A 14,563-nucleotide genomic window follows, 5' to 3' on the forward strand; every position below is an offset into this window, starting at 1 on the left:
TAAACAAAACGATTGTAGAAAAGGCCAGAGCCAAGAAATGAAGGAACAGAGGATAACAATCAAGACAACACTACTCAAGCCCTGCATCTGCCTTGGGATTTCACTCCTTAATTAAAACATGAAGACAAAATAACAGTGAAGTGAAGAGGCTCCCAAGGCATGAGCAACCATTGGCCTGACCAGCCTTTAATGGCAATTAGAAAACTCTCACAGCAGGAAGATATTCTCTCCCAAGAAGTACTGGGTCTCATAGTGAAACTATGCAATGAAATGCCCATATTTTTAAAAAATAATAATAATATTGGACTTACTGTTACAGCTCTGACAGGAAATTATGAGGCAACTGATGCTGAAGAACATTGGGAAAGCTCCATCTGGGAGGAATTCTGGAAGAGAAGGGAATTATCATGAACACTAGAAGACTCCGAATTCATGGCATACAGCAAAAGGCAGCATGAGCAGTCTACGTAAAAAATGGGATTTCGCAGATGTCCTCACAGCAAGAAAAACACTGAATGGTAAAAAGCATCAAAGCTCCCTAACTACAGATAACTGTGTTTAGAAATACTATTAGCTCTAAACTGGAGAGAAAAGTCTAGGGAGTCCAGCCTGAGTCCCAGCCTTGTGGGAAAGGGGTCTTGAGTTTGAGTTTTACTCATCAGTTTCTCACAATGACAAGATGAAAACCCTTCTTTGGAGACCCAGCTGTGTGACCTTGTGATACAGTAATTGTTTTGAAATATGCTTTTTAAAAACCCTTTTTATTGATTTCTTTTTAATTTATATATTCATTTTAAATTCCGACCATAGCCCCCTCCCTCCTCACCTCCTGGTCCCTCCCTCCCTGTTGTCTGTTGTCTGCAGAAGAGGGAAGCCCTCCTACCCTCACCGCCACCAACCCAGCCCAATGCATCAAGTCGCATCAGGACTGAGCTCCTCCTCATCCACTGAGGCCGGGCAAGGCAACCTGGTTAGGTTAAAGTGACTGAATGTAGGTAGCACAGTCCATATCATAGACAGCACCCACTTAACTTACTGAGGACCCACATGAAAATCAAACCACTCATTGGGTACATAATGTAGGGGACCTAGATTCAGTTCATGCATGCTCTTTGGTTGGGACTTCCACCTTTGAAAGCCCCAATGGGTTTAGGTTAGTTGACTCTGTTGATCTTCTTGCAGGGTTCTTGTCCCCTCTGGGTCCATCTACCCTCCTCAGCCTCACTCTTCCACAGGACTCCCAGAGTTCCACCTAATACTTGGCTGTGAGTCTCAGCATCTGATTTGATCAGCTGCTGGAGACTGGGGGGAGGTTAGGACCCCCTTTTTAAAAAACAGTCTTACTTGCCAGGAAATAATTTTACCAGTGCATAAACTACTTAGAGGGAAGGCATTTCTCCAACTCTACACCCTCTAATTTTCTTATCTCACCTGAAGAAAGTCAGGGGAGGAATCTGAGATCACAGACCAGACCCTAAGCCACAGGATAAACCATAAAGTTAAGTAGCTCCTTCCTTACTTCCCAGTGAACACCGCAGCAGCAGGACTCCAGCTAAACAGATTTTTAGGTGAAAGAACCACAAAATGTAGACTCTTCAGGGCAAGAAATACTCAAGGAATCCACAAGACTGTAGAAAACAAAAATATGTGAGAACTTGCAAAATTTGGTCCCTGTAAACTACAGCGAATAATAAAGACAGCCTATTTTGTAGCTGGATTAAAATACAACCTCACATTGAAGAGCTACATGCCCCAGTTGTAGTTATCTGGGACATTGTGCCTGGTTTTCAGTAAGGACAATCTATCAGGTATGCTGAAAGGCAAGAAAAAACAGAGCCCGGGTTTACAGGGCGAGTGTTGGAACTGGACTCAGATGACAAAGACTTTACGTTCTCAGAGAATTTTGAATGATGAACGTGCCGGGTAATAAGCTTATATGTTAAGGGGGAAACAATACAAGTAGCCAGTGCACAAGGACAAATGGCAGTATAATCAGAGAGATAAAAACTTAACTTAAAATTAAAGCAAAGCACTGGAAAGCAAACTGAAGATGGGTTCAGCCGTGAACTGAACATGGTCAGAAGGAAGTATCTGTGATCACTGATAAAAACTAAAAGAAATGTCCCGAACTGGAATGTTCTTCTATAGAGAATAGTGGCCACTCAAAAGATATCCCCAAATTTGAACTTCTGGAACTTGTCTTTGCATGAGTAATTAAATTAAGGATCACAGGCTGAGATCATCTTGGACTTAGGGTGGCCCCTAAATCTTTTCCTGATAAGAAAAGAGCTGATTTGAGAACAGAAACAGAGGGGAAAGGGAAAATGAACCGAGAGGCAGAAATTAGAGCAAGATGCACGTGAGCCAAGGGACCACAGATTGCCAGCAGCCCCCATCAGCTGGCAGACAAAAGGGAAAACGCCTCCCTAAGGCCTTTGCACAGAATGCAGTCTTGCTGACTCCTTGCTTTGGGGCTTCTGGCAGCCATAACTGTGAGAAAATACTTGTCTGTTGCTTTAAGTCTCCCAGTTTAATGGTGATTTGTTACGGCAGCCCTGGGAAACTCATATAAGGGCAAAAAAGAAAAATACACTGAAAATATTCAAACAAAACAAAATGGTGAAGTACCTTGAAGGAGAAGGAACAGGAAAAACAAAATAAAGTTTGTATCGGGAGCCATGCAAGCAAGAAAAAAGGAATGAGATGTTAATAGAAAAGCCTTAAAACCATAAAGCTAGCTAGTAGAGTATTGAATTTTATCCTTTAAACTCAGAAAACAAATGTAGACACTGAGAAAAGTCATTGTCACAGACATGCTATACCTAAAATGTTAGAAGGAGTCACACATAGAGGAGAAAAATATCATAGATAAGAAATTCAGATCTCTATAAAATAAATTTTCTTTATTCTTTTTTTTCATTTTTTTCTCCTTTATTAATTTATTCTTGTTACATTTCGATGGTTATTCCATCCCTTGTATCCTCCCATTCTTCCCTCCCTCCCATTTCCCCTTATTCCCCTCCCCTATGACTGTTCCTGAGGGGGATTACCTCCCCCTGTATATGCTCATAGGGTATCAAGTCTCTTCTTGGTAACCTGCTATCCTTCCTCTGAGTGCCACCAGGTTTCCCCCTCTAGGGGACATGGTCAAAGGTGAGGCACCAGAGTATGTGAGAAAGTCATATCCCACTCTCCACTCTACTGTGGAGAGTGTTCTGTCCATTGTCTAGATCTGGGTAGGGGTTTAAGGTTTACCGCCTGTATTGTCCTTGGCTGGTGCCTTAGTTTGAGCGGGACTCCTGGGCCCAAATCTGCCTATCATAATGTTCTACTTGTAGGCTTCTAGGACCCTCTGGATCCTTCTACTTTGCCATTCTCCCATGATTTTCTCATCTAGAGTCCCACTAGAATGTCCTCCCCTCTGTCTCAGTTTCCTGGTAAGTGAAGGCTTTCGTGGGACATGCCCCTTGGGCTAATATGCAGATGTAAGTGAGTATATACCATTTGAGTCTTTCTGCTTCTGGGTTAACTCACTCATTATGATCATTTCTAGCTCAATCCATTTATCCACAAATTTCGGGAATTCCTTGTTTTTAATAGCTGAATAGTATTCCATAGTGTATATGTACCACAGTTTCTTTATCCATTCTTCTACTGAGGGACACTTAGGCTGTTTCCATGTTCTGGCTATTATGAATAAGGCTGCTATGAACATGGTTGAGCAAATTTTCTTAATTAGACTAAAAGAACAAAAACATTTACCAGTTCTGAGTTTCTGAATTAACTGCCATCCACTGCTCAAAGAAGCTTCTGTGAGGAAGATTGAGAGGCTCACTAATCTATGAGTAGAGAGATATACACTTGGAGGAAAAGTTTGATGCAGTATAAATTTAGCAAAATGATAGTAATAGGGTCATTCCCAGGGACTATACTTTCCCCAGCATGAGTTTTTGGTCAGATTTACAGCAAATGCATACATCTCCTCCTGTAGAGTGGGCCTGGAATCCAGTTGGAAAGTGATCAGATTCCCGCTAGCATTCCTACACCATAGCTCCAGTTGGCACAGTTCACCAGGCTTGTCCTTACTGGAATGCACAGAGCTCACAGCTGGGTAAGACTGTCAGTGAGTGTTCCCTGTCCACATGGTATTACGGTCGGTGGCCACGAGGAAAGACGCTCCCTGGTCAGCACCAGCCTCATCTCTTCATGTCCCATGACTAAAGTATGTGTGCGTATGATAACTTCAGCACTGGGGTCTTACTATCAAATTTTTGTGAACAACTAAGAGCAATGAAAGTAGTCTGTGTTGTCTCGGAAGTCTCTGACCGACAATTTGAAGAGAGGTGTCCTACATCTCGTATAGGAAGGCATTGTTTGTTTGTTTTTGTTTGTTCTGCTTGCTTTGTTTTGGGAAACCTATGGCTTCTTGAGAAGCATAATCCACTGTGTAGCATAAAGCCACTTTAACTCTGTGTCTCTGTGTACATATGTATTTAACAAGTTTATATGACACGTTTCTGCTTGCTCTTTTTATATAACCTTAGTGCTCATCACCCCTTTCCCCACCTCGCTCTTCAGGCCTGCTCTCCCATGCCTCTTTCCCACTTCCTTTTGTTCTTTCAAATAACCCATTTTTTTTTTTTTTACCATGCTTCTCCATTAAGAGCTGCCCTTCCACCCACCTCAGTCGCCTTGCTGGGAACCTACAGAAGCTGTGGTTGCTAACACAAGACCTGCACTAGGTGAAGTCACTCAACACTCCTGTGTGGAGCAAGCAGGGGTTCACAAGCCGCATCACCCGCTAAGAAGACACTGGCATTAGGTGGGCACGACGGAAGTAAGAGCTAGTTTTCTTTAGTGATGTGGTCCATGTTAAGCTGATTTTGCTCCAAAGGCTCATATCAAGCCCATGGATATATGACAGCACAAATTAGACCATATGGTTAACAAAATCCAAAATCCAAACAGAGAGAGAGAGAGAAAGAATGTGGACTTGAGAGAATATGGGGTGAATTTGGAAGGATTTAGAGGGGGGAATGGGAGAATATGCTTAAATATATTGTATGCAAGTTAATTAAAATACTATATTAAAATTATAAAATATAATCTTAGATCATAACATAATTAAATTAGTAATGCATGACATCAATTAACCAATGAGTTTCCCCTGAAGAATTCGTGATTCAAAGAAGAATTAACAATGCTAATAATTTCTAACTAAAACACAGCACATGGAATTATACAGACTGTGATAAAAATAGCCCTTGAGAGCTTTGTTTATAGCACTGTACACTGGTATTAGATTTTTTTTAACTTAATGATCTAAGCTACCATCTTAAGAAACTAGTTAAAAAACAGAAAATCAAACTTAAAGCAATGAAAATGAAGAAATCATACAGATAAGATCAGAAAACAGTATAAAACAGACCAACCAACAAAACAAAAAGTAGTTCTTTGGAAAGAAAAATAAAATCAACAAAACTTACAATTGGACAGATTAAAAAAAAATAGTAACTAGCTATACAAAATGTGAAAAAGTAGAGATCCCTGTTACAGTAAAAAGTCCTGTCGTTCTTTAACAGATAATTGGGAAATGATACCAGTAACTTTAGTTCAATAAATATGTACAAAAGGAAAAAGCACAAAAGACAGGAACTTAAAACAAGAATATCTGTTCCAACCAGCAAATGTACAAACAAAATCAGTTAAAAGGAACCAAACTTGTTATAAAATAAAAAGGATAAAGCCAGAAAATATCACAGTAAGGCAGAGTAGAAGTTTTAATTAGACAAGCTGTATGAAGATGCAGTCCTCTAGCTGCCAAGTCTTTAATTCTTCTAAAAACCAACACATTTTAAGAATTTCTCAAACCACATAGTTTTCATAAGTTGCTAGAAGGCATCAAACTTACCAAGAGCATTTATATATTCTGCATTACACACCTAGTTAGAGTTTATTACAGGAAAGACATGGAGGGTTGATAACTGACTCATTGATTGATTGATTGATTGATTGACTGACTGACTGATTGCCATATCTTAAATTAAATCCCCACCCTGCTCCTTCTGGGCATGGTTAAGTGAACACACCAAAGTTTGTCTCATTTGAATAAAGAATGAGGTCCTGTTCACAGAACTGACAGCAAGAGCAAAAATACCCTCATAACAATTTCAAGGGTTCTGAGATTACATCCCAGAAAATAAAGACAAAGGTTATGCTTGTCCTTGGGTAAGGACTAACTCTTTAGAGTACATCATTATTATAAAGGAAAATATGTTATTTTTATTATTTTAAAACATAATTAGAAGAACAGAGGACAACTTTTCCAAAAAACAAACAAACAAACAAACAAACAAAACAAAAAGAAAAAAATCAGTAGTCAGGAAATTACTTTGAAATATCTACTACACAAGAAAAAATATTCTGAATCCATGAGCAAAGTTATCAGAGTTACACTGAGAAACAAAGGGATTAATTTCAATATTTAAAAATTAGATAGCCTTATTGTTTTAAATATAAAGTCAACAAAGACACAATCCAAATAATTAAGAAGGTTAATGTGGCCAGGTGTGGCACACGCCTTTAATCCCAGCACTCCAGAGGCAGAGGCAGGCAGATCACTGTGTGTTCAAGGCCAGCCTAGTCTATAGAGTGAGTCCAGGAAAGACAAGATAACAGAAAGAAACCCTGACTCAAAAAACTTAAGAAGAAGAAGAAGAAGAAGAAGAAGAAGAAGAAGAAGAAGAAGAAGAAGAAGAAGAAGAAGAAGAAGGTTAATATGTAGTACATATAGAAAATTCTACATTCAATAACTAGAAAAAATACATTTCATTATACAATGAAAAGTAAGGTTTCAAACTTTTCAAAGAAATGATAGTCTACACATTATTTTTTATTGTTGTTGTTCTTTAATGGATAATTTGGAAATGTAGTAACTTTAGTTCAATAAATATGTACAAAAGGATAATTTGAAAAGTGACAAACAGCTTTACTTTGACAAAATCATATGAGAAATTATAAAATTGTGGAATTGTATTCTGGAAGAAAGTAAAATTCTGCACCCCCACCCCCAACCCCTGCCCATCAGGATAAAAATTTACATCAGAGCTAAGACAAATAGGAAAGGAAATAAAAATAAGTAGGAAATTTAGCAAAATAACAGTTGATGCTTTCAATTGTTAGTTAGACAAACTCTTCAGTAACACATTTCAAAACAACATATTTATGAATGTTGAGGGAGAACTGAATAAAAATTGAACATTTATGAATAAGACAGTGTTATTAATAAATCTATAGTAATATATTTGAAAATAAAGAAAGGGGTTAAACTTGGCTTTGAAAAGTTGAGATATAGGACACTGGAGTTCATGTCAGAGTCAGTCTCCGCTCTCCACAGCTGTGGAGAATGTGCTGTCCATTGGCTGGATCTGAGCAGGGGTTCAATGCTTACTGCATGTATTGTCCTTGGTTGGTGCAGTAGTTTGAGCAGATGCCCCTGGGTCCAGATCCGCCCGTCATACTTGATCACTTCCCCTTGGTGGGGAGGCCTGGTGGCACTCAGAGAAAGGATAAGCAGGCTACCAGGATGAGACTTGATAGGCTGTGACCATATGGTGGGGGAGGAGGTCCCCTTCTGTCACAGACCTAGGGGATGGGAATAGAGTGAAAGAGGGAGAGAGGGAGGAACAGGGGGATACAAGTGAGGGGATAACAACTGAGATGTAATCTGAATAAATCAATTGAATAACACACACACACACACACACACACACACACACACACACAGAAAAATTGGGAAAAAAAGTTGAGATACGCAGTTGAGGCAGGAAACAAGCAGGCTAACTGCAAGACTGCACTGTCCTGTCTGTCCCTCCATGTGAAGCCCTCCTGCCTCATCCCCAGCTCTGTAGCAATCTTCCTATGTCTGTCCGTCCATGTGAAGCCCTCCTGCCTCATCCCCAGCTCTGTAGCAGACTTCCTACTGTGGCCTTGGCTTCCTCTCATCCTACATCTCCAGCTGATCACAGGCATCTTCCCCTTTAACCTTCCAACTCGTCCCAGTGTCCTGAGCCCCAAACCCAGCAGACGTTGCCTGGGAACCCACAGGCCACCCTGGCCAGCAGAGAGGGCAAGCTTACTGGAGATTTTCACCTCTTCTTCTCCTCCCAACTCAGACCTCTAGTCCCATGCCCATCTCTGTAGTAGACCACCTCCTGTGGCCTCCCTCTCCTGCCTGTGGCCACCTCCAAGCGTCAGACAGTCACTAGTATTCTTCTTCAAACTTTCTCCCCACTCATCCTGCTATCCTGGAACTCTCCACCTCCAGCAGGCATTCTCCGGAAACCTACCATCCAAGTCCACCTGGGAAGCAGCAGGCCGGCAAGCTTCAGAGCTCCATCCTTCATCCTCCTCTGTATCCACTCTCACAGTCTAATCTGCAGCTTTATAGCAAGCTGCCTGCCCATTGGCCTCTTACACTCTCTGCCCCTATACCCACGGAACTAAGCAGATTCTGGTTGAACTCCCTGCTTTCCTCCCCACTGAGGACCCCTCACCACACCCTCCTAGCCCACCCGCATTCCCAAATGTCAGCACCCAACACCTAGAAACACATTTTACACGGAAGCATCAATGGCCACAGTTGGCTGGATTCTACAGTAACTCCCTCCCAGGCAACACACTGTCACCATACTCTCCGAAGAACCAGAGAGGACAACAGAAACCCAGGGACTAAACATCCACTTGACAAAGACAAGACCAGATATCAGCACCTAGAACTACAATTACCCCAAACACACATGTCTAAACACACACATAAGAAATGTGTTGTTCAGTAACAACCAGGAGGATATATCTCCACTAGAGCGCAACAGCCCTACCAAAGTTGGTCCTGATTATTGTGACATAGCTGAACCACAAGACAAAGACCTTAAAATCACTTTCATGAATATGATGCCAGTCTCTAAAGTAGAAATTAATAACTCCCTTAAAGAACTCTATGAAAGCACAAACAAATCCTAGGAGGAAATTAATAAAATAGTAAAGCAAAGTGAGACATGGAAATATAAGTAGAATCAAAGAAAGAAGAAAGAGGAACAAACAAAGGGGATCAATCTGGAAAAAAAACTGTTTAGCAACTTAAACAGGACTCTCAGAGGCACGCCTCACCAACAGAGTCAAGATATGACAGAGAATCTCAGGCACTGAAGACATGATCAAAGAAATATTTTGGTCAAAGTAAAATATTAAGTCTAAAAGAATCCCAGCACAAAACATCCGAGAAATCTGGGACACTATGAAAAGACAAAATCTATGAATAATTGAAATAAGAGAAAGAGAAAGAGAAGGAGCCCAGGTGAAAAACAGATTATATTCTCAACAAAATCATAGAATCTAAGAAATATATAAAACCTACCATAGTTAAATCAAATCAGATAACCAATTTAAACAGACCTACTGAAATAGAAGCAATAATTAAAAGTCTACCTATCAGAAAAAGCCCAGGGTCAGATGTTTTTAATGTAGAATTCTACCACATTTTCAGCAAAGATTTAGTGTCAATATTCCTCAAATTATTCCCCAAATAAAAACAGAAGTTATATTTCCCAAATCATTTAAAGAGGCCAACCTACATAAATATCCAACAAAGAAAGAGAATCACAAACCAGTTTCCCCAGTGAACACAGATGCAAAAATTCTCAATAAAATACTTGCAAGACAAATCCAAAGATCATAACAAAAATGTCCTTTTCTTCGAGAAAATAGACTTTATCTGTGAGATGCATGGATGGTTCAATATATTTAAATCATTGATAGCATTAATCCATGATATAAACAAACTGAAAGCCAAAAGCCAAAAGATTTCATCTTATCAGATGTTTAAAAGAGGGGGAGAGCTTTGACAAAATCTAAAATCTTCATGATAAAAATCCTGGAGGGGTTAGGAATATAAGAGACATTCCTCAACAGAATAAAAGGCAGTAAACCCTTATCCAGTATCAACTGATAGGAGAGAAACTCAAAGCATTGCCACTAAAGTCAATAAGAAAACTAGCTTGTCCACTCTCTCCACACCTTCAATGTAGTAGTTAAAGTCCTAGCTAAAGCATTAAGACGGCTGAAGGAGATGAAGGGGATACAAATTGGAAGGGATAAAGACAAAGTAACTATATTTAAGGATGACATGATAATATGCAAAAGTAACCATAAAAACTCCACCAGGAAATTCCTACAGATGATAAATACTTCCAGCAAAGTAGTTAGATTAAAAAAAATCACACACACACACACACACACACACACACACACACACACACACACACACACACACCCCAAAACCCAAACAACAACAAGAAAAAACAAACCAGTAGCCTTCCTATATAAAATGACAGACTGGGAAGGAAACCAGGTAACCATCATCTTCACAATAGCTTCAAATAATAATAAAAAAAAAATATCTGGAGATAAATCTCCCCAAGCAATGAGAGACTTGTGTGACCCAACTTTATGTCACTGAAGAAAGAAAGTGAAGAAGACATCAGTTGACGGACAGGTCTCCCATGCTCAGGGTTCAGTAGAGGCAACATAGTAAAGACAGCCGTAGCAGGGCCTGAATGCAACTCCCCATCAAAATTCCAACAGAATTCTTTACATATCCTGAAAGGAAAATTTTCAGCTTTATATGGAAACAAACGAGCACTCAGTAGCTAAACTAATTCTGAATACTAAAACAACTATTGGAGTTATTACCATCCCCAATTTCATGTTGTACTACAGAACTGCAGTAATAAAAACAGACACATTGACTAATGGAATAGAATTGAAGACCCAGACTCTATGCACCTATGAGGACCTGGTTTCCTACAAAGAAGCCAGAAATACACAATAGAAAACAGACATTATCTTCCACAAATGCTGCCGACCAAACTGGGCAGGTGTATGTAGAAGAATGCAAGTAGATCCATACTTAGCAACCTGCACAAAAGTCAACTCCTAATGTCTAAAAGAAAGCCAGAGACACTGAACCTGATAAAAAAAGAGAGAATGGGGAATAACCTTGGTCTCTCAATCTTAGTTTTTGAATTTTGTAGTCAAACATGTATTTATATAGTTATTCGTATTTTTGACTGGCTTTGTCCTTTATCTCTGATAATCTTTCTTTTCCTTGGTCTAGTCTATCGGTGATGATTTCCACTGCGTTATTTCATTACTGTTAGGTTTTCATGTCCAGTGTTTGCACTTTGTTGCTGTCCGGTAACATCTTACCTCATTTGACACCTTTTGCCTCCGTTCTGCTGACTTCCTCCTCTGCTGACTGACTTCCTCCTCTGCTGACTGACTTCCTTCTCTGCTGACTGACTTCCTCCTCTGCTGACTGACTTCCTCCTCTGCTGACTGACTTCCTCCTCTGCTGACTGACTTCCTCCTCTGCTGACTGACTTCCTTCTCTGCTGACTGACTTCCTCCTCTGCTGACTGACTTCCTCCTCAGCTGACTGACTTCCTCCTATGCTGACTGACCTCCTCCTATGCTGACTTCCTCCTCTGCTGCTTTCTTCTGTGATTTTCTTCACGCCTCTGCTTGCTGGTTCCCTCTCTAGAGTCGCTTCTGATTTTTACAAGCCAACCTTTGAGTTCTTTAAGGAGCTGGCTCTTCACCCACTTCGTTATCTTTGCATTTGGCCATTGAGAAATTATGACCTTTTGAAAGAGCTGTATTGCCTTCCTCTTTCTTGTCTCTCCTGTGTTGCAACTTGCATATCTGTTGGTTGAGGGTATCTTTCTGGTTTTACTTGGAAATTCTCTGGGTGAGCAGTTTTGACTTAAGTGCTCAGTCTCCAGTACCACTAGGAAGGATAAAACAAGCCACTGTAATCTCAAAAACACTGCACCAAAATAATATAGAAACCACTTTAAATTGATTTATATTTAACTATTACACATCATTGATCACACAGAAGAAAATAACAAAAATAATACACAGTAAGCTTCAAAATTTTAAAAACACTTAGGGGAAAAGAAATAACTATTGAGTGAGATGAGGGAAGCAGTAATGGGAAAACATAATAATCTAGGCTAAATATGAGAACAAAGGAGCTGAAGATAGGAAGGTGAGAGGAATAGAAAATAATTAGATATTAGAAGTTTTACCATAACAAAAACTGGGTTAGCAAAATACACAAAGGTAAAAATTGGAATAAAGAGTAGAAATTTTGAGTTGTTCTTTGAAACATAAAGAGTAAGAATATGATAAAAAGAAGAAGAAGAAGAAGAAGAAGAAGAAGAAGAAGAAGAAGAAGAAGAAGAAGAAGAAGAAGAAGAAGAAGAAGAAGAAAGAAAAATATGGGAAGAAAGGGCTCAGAGAAAAGGCACAAAACCAATGTATTGAGCAGATGCTTTTTCTGCTCTGTCATAGCAGAGCTTGCCAAGTGGGAGGGGTGGTCAGCAAGTTGGAGACTTGTTTTGTCCTGGTGCTGAGCCAAAGGTGGTCAAGAGTCAGTCTGTCCACAGTGCTGCAATCCTGTTGGGCCTCCCTACATTTCTGAACATGTCTGATTTACCACTCTAGTTTTGTAGCCTGTGGGCTGTGCAGCTTCTAATTCATGCCACAGACTGCATATCCACTCTCTAAGGAAGAACTTTTCTCTTAAGTGTGCTGGAGAAGGGGAAGACAGACGGAGCACTGAGCTGTTCTTGGGGAACCTGGCTCAGTACTTTCTGGTTCTATTAAATGCCTTCTTCGGAGGGAGGGAGCTTTCAGGAGCACACCGCCAGCTGGCCTTCTCAGAGTGTTCCTGCTCAGCCCTGCCTCATCCACAACTGCTTAGTGCAGTAATCTCTTAGGTGGGGCTGTGACTTTGGAGCATCTTGCTCTCAGGCCTCCAGGTGGCTCGGTCTCAAGCCATGTGTCTGCTGTTAGAATGTCGCCTGTGTCACCCAGTCCCAGGTGTGGAGCATGCCCACATGGACATCTCCAGGGCAGATGTCTCTGACAGAAGTAACTCTCAGGCCAAAGGTTCAAACTGGATTTGTCAGAACTGTGGTTCCCTTCTTAATGCAAGACTACTTGATTACTAACGTATTCCTCTATCACAGAGACAGGCAGACTGGTTCCCCCCCGGGGCATTTTGTTCTTTGTGTGTTTGTTCATTTGTTTTAGTTTTTAGTATAATACTATTTAGTCTTCCCATTTCACTGGGCTTGTCAACCCGTTCTCATTTGTGATTTCTGATGCTCTTTCTCTCTTAAAGTTTAGAATTTGTTTCCTAAACTTTTTCTTTTCCCTTTGGTTTTCCAAGATAGGATTTCTTTGTGTAGCCTTGGCTTTCTTGGAGTCACATTGTAGACAAGGCTGGCCTCAAGCTCACAGAGGTCTGCCTGCCTCTGCCTCCCGAGTGCTGGGATTAAAGGTGTGGGCCACCACACCCAGATACATTAATACGTTAAAATAACTTACATTATTGATTCAAGGGAATTCATTTAACCTAAACATGATAGTCTTTGACAGTCATACAAGAAATCCCTCAAAATAAGGAGTATTTTTATAGTTCTAGCTCAAGTATTTCAAATAAAGGTCAGGAAATAATTGCCATGCAATTAATGGGGTTTTTTTTTTTTGTTAAATAATATACAAATAAATAGAAAATTCTACAGTCAACAGCAACAACATTTAAGATCCTTGAACTACTTCCTTTTCTGGCTTCACTTGGGTACTCCACAGAAGGCTTAGTAACTGCAGCCAGAAAAGGGAAAGCAAGCAACACCAGAACTTGAGAAGTGGAGATAAAAGGCAGCTGCTTTGCACATTGAACACTTTTCTTCTCATAGAATATCCTATGAAATGTGTGAATAAATACTGTGCAATGAGGAACAAATTCATAGTTATCAAAACCGTTCTTAGATATGAGTGCTGACTTAAGATAAAATGGAGTTAATGTGTGAAAATTGAGAAAAATATTAAAAATGGGACTTTTGGGTGTCCATGAAAGGAAATTAAGTAAGTACAAACTCCTTCAACATCATGAAGCTGTTTGTATATTTTCTCTCTTAAATAAATAAATTGTATAAATCAAAAATATCAGTGCAAATTCAAGGGAAAATGCCAAGATGGGAAAATTAATTAAATTTGCTTCTTTTCATTAGTGAATAAGAAAAAGAGGACTGTGGAATTTTTTTAATGGGCAAAAAAGCATGTGGAAATAAATGTACAAAATATCTAGCCTTCTTACCAGAAAAAGGAAAACTTAAATGAAAATTTTAAGATAAGCCTGCTCTTTTCTCAAACAAATTGACACTCTTCACTTATTATAGTGTATTCAAATTTAAATTTCCTAAGAATAACTTGATATCAAAACCCTAAAATAGTTCAACATTTCAACATATTATTTGATGCAGGTATCAAGCACCGACCTGGGAAACAGCCCATATTGGGTTCAAAGCTTTGGCTTCATCTTGTCCTAACCTTTTGGACCTGAGAATGTTAAATAGGAAATTAATACCTGTGCTTCACAGGTATTTTGTGAAGGACATATGAGCTAATTCTAAGGAAAGGTTTAGCTCAGCGT

General features: G+C 39.7%; 1 long non-coding RNA gene across 14 annotated transcripts in view; it reads right to left on the reverse strand.

Moving 5' to 3' along the window:
- The window catches only part of LOC311608746, a 136,787-nt gene that overhangs the window by 83,705 nt on the left and 38,519 nt on the right, over positions 1 to 14,563 (reverse strand). For 12 of the 14 annotated variants that reach the window (XR_014783125.1, XR_014783126.1, XR_014783127.1 and 9 more), the window contains one exon: positions 312 to 386. This is a non-coding gene — a long non-coding RNA (uncharacterized lncRNA). Of the gene's footprint in view, positions 1 to 311; positions 387 to 1,519; positions 1,629 to 14,563 lie in introns of all 14 variants that reach the window. The other 2 variants (XR_014783128.1, XR_014783130.1) reach the window with 1 other exon arrangement.

The sequence above is a fragment of the Acomys minous genome (genome assembly GCF_964271855.1).
Source record: "Acomys minous genome assembly, chromosome: 11".
NCBI lineage: Eukaryota > Metazoa > Chordata > Mammalia > Rodentia > Muridae > Acomys > Acomys minous.